The sequence below is a fragment of the Corvus moneduloides genome, chromosome 2, assembly GCF_009650955.1.
Source record: "Corvus moneduloides isolate bCorMon1 chromosome 2, bCorMon1.pri, whole genome shotgun sequence".
Classification (NCBI taxonomy): domain Eukaryota; kingdom Metazoa; phylum Chordata; class Aves; order Passeriformes; family Corvidae; genus Corvus; species Corvus moneduloides.
The window spans coordinates 11606476-11612475 of record NC_045477.1 but is presented as its reverse complement, the minus strand read 5'-3'; the positions used below and the strand labels follow the sequence as shown (position 1 = coordinate 11612475).

The 6000-nt window shown below is 41.0% G+C and overlaps 1 long non-coding RNA gene across 1 annotated transcript in view; it reads left to right on the top strand.

Annotated features, from left to right (window-relative positions):
• Nucleotides 1-4516: 4516 nt before the first annotated feature.
• LOC116438374 overlaps nt 4517-6000 on the top strand; it is a 57566-nt gene continuing 56082 nt past the window's right edge. Inside the window, exon 1 of the long non-coding RNA XR_004237702.1 lies at nt 4517-4604. This is a non-coding gene — a long non-coding RNA (uncharacterized LOC116438374). The remainder of the gene's footprint in view (nt 4605-6000) is intronic.

Genomic DNA, 6000 nt, shown 5'->3' with positions numbered 1-6000 from the left:
ATTGTATTGATTGAAGCTGCTGAGAACCTTGAAAACATAAACTATTTCTAGCACAGGAGAGACCAGGTATTGGACATAATGACTACATGCATTGCCTCAATTGTATGGTGATGTTCAGTCTGCCCCTAGCATTACACAACTGCCAGTGCTTTGTTCCCTAGATCAAGGTAGCATCTTTTCCTTTCTATTACTTTCCAGGGCTTCTGAATCCATTAAATTAGTAGAAAAAACTGCAGACTAAAAGTATGGGTGTGAAATCTGGTACACAGGTATTGTGTGTCACCTGCAGAGATATCTACACCAGTCCTTAGCAAATCTCTCGAAGGCCCTTGGTAAGTAACAGCCAGAGAGTTTGTCAGACAAGAAGTCCTGAGACAAAGCCTCTGTCATATAATAATGAAATTTATTCACTATTTGGCTGCATTAAAAAACCAGAACACTAAGGGCAACTGAACCCCTATATTCATGAATAGGTCAATATGAAAGATCATCTGTAGATCAAAACCTGGAAAGTGCAAAATGTTCAGATTAGTATGCAAAATAAAACATCAATGTGGAGAGTGGATTTATATGATTATCTATGAATAATTCATTAGCATGAGAAATACAATTAGCTTTTAAAAATGATCTAACTACTGCACTCATGTTTAGCAAACCTAACATATAGTAACATCAGGAGGTAAATGTCCATAATGTAAAAGAAATTAAAACAAATGCCTTTAGGAGTCCAGCTGCCTTATTACTAAGGGGGAAAAGGGCAGTGGATTAGATGGGTTAGACCATGCCCAGAGAGGTTAACTTGCCTGTAGTCAATACCCTTGCATTTGCAGGTGTGCCCTCAGTTGACCCTATTAATATGTGCAACCCTTGCTGGAAACCTTACTTGAGAAACATGAAGCTCTGGTCATTTGAAGTGATTCTGACTATAGTCAGAGTGAAGCATTCCTTAAATTTGGAGGGGGCTTATTTGGTGGGAGGATGCAGAAATAATTTACACTAGAGAGGGTTTTCTGCTCTTCCAGTAGATAGAAATCTGAGGGCTGAATCAGGCAGAAGATAATCGATGCTATAGCTGGCATACTAAATCAATACATTACTGGCAACTGGAGCTAGTTTTAGCTGAACCTCTGCTTTCCAGAGCAATCACTCCAAGTCCTGACTTAGTCATTTTCAAGATGAAATTGCATCAGGCTCTTAATCTGTAGGGTACCAGTTAGATGTTAGCCAGCCTGATAGTGGCAGTGATTTCCTTGGAGCTGACTTCTGTTGACTACTCCTGCTCAAGGAGTGAGCACAGCAAGTGCAAATGGACAGGAGCTTGCCCTGGAGAAGCCTTCTAGCTGGTGTTTTTGTTTTTCCCTGTGCCCTGTTTCTGCAGACAGTTTATGCTAGGGAACACAGACGGTGCTCACCTACCCTTTGGTGTTTTAAAAGTATTGTGTATTTGTAATAGTTGCTCTTTCAAGAACGAAGAGTGCCACCGCTAAGTGACATTATGAGTGAGAAGCCAAAAGCTGATACAACAATTCAAAAGTGTACAAATTAAAGCCGATTGTCAAATGGATTTTCCATTCCATTAAAAATGTCAGGATTGAAAAATTTCGACATATAAAAGATCATATTAAGTATCCACATTAAATTAAGTGGGGACAAACCCAAAATATAATCCAAACGCTGGGAAAAATTAAGTACTGAAGATAATTACTTTGCCCGAAATGTTTAAATCCAAATATATTGACATTTGGTTCTTCCTTGGATCCTTTTATTTTCTAATACCGGCTGGTTTTTTAAATAAAGCAAAACATTTTGTGCATAATATATCAAAAGCAAGGCATTGTTTTCCTATGGTGTTCTTTTGCTTTTCAATTGCAGTTGTTACCATTACATTATTGTTATTTATTCTAATAACATAATTTATTTCTCATTATCTATTCAAATAATTTGTCATAATTAGATTTGCCAGGGAGAAATGGTTTTAATGAAAACTTTCAGCCCACATCACTGTAAATTAACCATTACAATTCTCCTGGCTGGATTAGGAATAGGCATAGCTATTATAACATAATAATTAAGTTCTCTTTGAGAATGTTCTTGCTGTCAGGTGAATGCCTAACCCCAGATGTACTCATTGAACACAGACCTTCTTGCTGGATAGCCATGGAGTTTTGAGTTTGGCCTTCGGACAGTTTGGATCATTCTGCACACCCAAGCAAAAGAGAGCCAGGGGACTACCAAAGGTTGAGTGGCACTGACTGGCTCGCTCCTAAACTCATTAGGGCTATAGGCCCACCACAGCAGACTGGCTGTTCCATCACTACATAGTGCTTGGTGCTCTGTCCCCAGCCCTGTGGGGTGCCTCTTGTGCTGTTTGGGACAGAGACACTGGTTCAAAGCATGTGCAGGAGTGCCACAGACCACCCAAGGGCTGATTTGGTACAGAGTTGTGGTACTGGAGTGTGTAAAGGTACAGCAGAGGACTGCGTAGGCTGGAGGAAGTCAGACTCAGTGCAGTGAGGTCATTGTTAGCCAAGAGCACTGGGGTGAGCAACCTCCCAAAGAGAATCCAAACTGTCCCTGGGCAGAGCTCGTTGGAGAGGTCCCAGACAGAGACAGATGTGAACGAGCAGTTCAGCAGCATCCCCAGTCTGGAGCCTGTGCTTAGCTGCTCTCTGGCCCTCTTTTACTCGGCAATATAAATCTTCACTCTGTGCAAGGCCCAGGTCGTAGGAAGTGCAACAACTTAACTAGCGGGAAAAAGTGTCTAAGTTTCTTCCTTTTAAAGAACAGAGACGAGAAGAGCAGTATCATTACATGCACATCTCACTGGGCCTTTGTTGTCCAAATTTGCTCCCTCCTGTCGCGGCGGGGATTACTGCAACAAGTATATTTCAACCAGGAGTCCCGTGGAAACGAAGTATATATGGACAGATTCGTGGTAGATGTTTCAGAGATGTTTATTTCTCCAGCCGCATGGCCGGGGCTCTGCTCAGGAACTCCGCAGTCACGGGACCCGAGGGTCCTTGGCCACACCAGGGAACACAAACCAACCAATGGGAACGAGGCTGACCAGGGGCAGGGAAACCCCGTGTCTCCCCCCCAGGGCCCATCTCCCAGGGATCCATGGCAGGAGAGGGACCCCAACACCCTCTTGTATTAGAAAGCTCTGACAACAGAAGTACAGCCAGCACAGTGTTAGTGGCAATACTTGGGTGGCACACAGTGTTCACTGTTGCCTATTTGTGTTGATGTTTTTGTTTTCACTCAGCTGTGGGAAGGTGTCTCGATGTTAGCTGCAGTTCTGTCCCATACTGAGATTCAGCTCTGTAAACAGCTCTCTCTGAATCCCTTTCCCAAAGAACAGGTGCAAATGGCATTTCTGATCCGCATTTGCAATAGCTCCGTCCTTTTCATCCCAGAGGCTACTTCTGTTCACACCATTTTCAGACTCTGTTGCAAGCATAGATATGGCACTATTCCGCAGTTGTCCATCTGTCCAATCAAAAGAACGCTGAAAACCAAGGTACATGATTAAAAAATCAAGTTAAACTCCAGGAGCAGGAAGCCTTTTCTAATTCTGCATCCACTTCAGTATGTGTGACCCATGACTGCACTCAACAGCTGTGACTTTGGCTTCTACGGGCACATCCCTTTCGCAGAAGGAGTTGTAGGTGCCTGTGAGCTCACCTGAAGTGCCTGTTGTTTTAAGATTAGTAAGGGATTATTCATGACAAGTTTTTACTAGAGCTGCTGATGTAGCAGTTTTGGATGAGTAGCTGAAGACAAGGGATGGAGCTATCCTTAAACACTGCAAAATAACGTCAAGATTGGAAGACACAGAGTGCTGTGACCCAGATTTTGCATCTGAAGACATAAAGACAGCTGGGTAACATAGATGTAATAAAGAGAAAGCAGAGCAAGGGGAATTTAGGCAACTTGATAATTCTCGATAACCCACACAAGCAAGAGATTTCTGATGGCAGAAGCTTTAATCTAGTAGGAAAAAATCATCAAGACATGCAGTCACTGGAAGCTGAAGCTCAAGTAAACATGGGCTATAAGTAAGAGACTTTTTTTTTTTTTTTTTTTTTTTTTTTGGTGTTGTAAATTAATCTCTAGCAGAATTTACACAGGGACATTGTGGATTGTTTGGTGAGTCTGTCCTGGCAGTGACTCATACCATGGCCCTTTCCTCCTGACACAGTTTTCCACATCCAGGCTTCTGTCTTCACTGCACTCTGATAAGTAAACAATAACTCAACATTTATCCAGTAACTCTGCTGCACATTTATGAATTTTAATCAACCATTGACACACTTACATGAAGTGAAACAATTGAGCAGAGTTAACAAATGAGGTCTTTGCTTAGAAAGGATTTTAGATTCATATTAATATTCAGTTCCTTTCTAGGATTCTTGACATTAACTGTGTTTCAGCACTGTACGGCTGTCTTGAGCCTACAGGCTTGTTTTCTATAGCCCAAACAGGGAGCCCATTGTGCTAAGCACATAACAAAAGACAGCTGATGCTTCTGAGAGCTCACAGTCTGAGGCAGAGGGAACAAATGGGTGGTAGATGAGGATAAAGTTTGGACTACATTCAGTAAGGTAAGAAGCACTGTTGATATACCAGTTAACTAACTGTTGGAGCCACGTAATTGGATCTGTTCCAAAGATGTTGTAGATTTCTGTACATAATGCAGTGCTCACATTTTGGATCAGATTTTTAAAACTTGTGCCTGGTTTGTCAGCGAATGCAATTTTCCCTCTTTTCCCTCTGCTGTCCTGAATCACTCCCTGACCGAGCTGCCCTCAGGTAAAGGGCTCTGCGTCTTTGGTTATTTTATGGAATTTGCTGTAGCCCAGTTTTCATCAGAGGTCCTTCCCAGCAGACTAACAGCCCCATGAATGAAACTAGCAGAGAGGCTCTTCATTATCACAATTCTGGCAGTGAAGTCTCTGTACTTTTATCACTGTACTGGTATCAATTATTTGGAGCCACATTAAATAAATGAAGTCAGTAACATGAATATGTCATGCCCAATTCATAGAGAGGCTCCTGAACTCTTTAAAAAAACCCATCTCTTTTTTGCCTGCTGCTTTCCTTATGAATTTTTTGTAAGCTCTGACCTTAGATATTTCTCAATCATTGCAAGCATGCTTAGTTCAAGATTGAATACACATCCATTTTATGTGGGTTGAGGGGGGCAAAAATCATGAGAAAAGCAGATGACATTAGAAAAAAAAGACTTTTCAAAGAAGGTTCAATGACCTCTATATAGATATGACATGTTAAAGTCCCTGACTTCTTTTTAACTCAGCACTTGCGTATATATATTTAGTATTATATAATGTACTTGTAAGGGCAAAGCCTCTTTCAGCATTCGATCTACAATATTTATTGTAGAGTTCTGACTCACCTTCCTTGGGTGTTGCCCAGAGTCACCATAATACCAGTAATGACAATGAAATGGACTGCATTGGCCGGTGCCCTTTGCTTGTTCGATGGGTCACAGCAGAACACTGATTGCAGTTTTCTGCAACCTAAAGACAATCTTCTTTATTTATTGATTCTGCTGAATCAGAATTCAAGCTTGGCAAAGCTTATTCTCAAAAAAATAAAAAAGGTAAATTACTAACCCTCTGGGATTTGGAGAGTATTTTTCTAAAATATTTCTAACCAAAATTAACTTATTTTTGTCTTAAGTAATAAAAAGAAAAGTAAATCTCTGATGCATGGGCTATTAACTTCAGACACCCTAAAGCCAATTCATTTTGCTTGTGATTTAACTGATCTGTTTAAACAGAGTAGGGAAAACACAGAACTGTGATAGGAAAGGAGATTTCTTGGATACTGCTTTGCACATACTCAGAATAAAAAAGCCCTAGAACCTTTAAGCTTACTGAGAGTAGAATTACACATAGATGCAAGGAGTAATGGGTAAATGCTTTGTGGGAGTGTTTGTAAACTCTGAAACTCCAATTCAGCCACATTTGAACATGT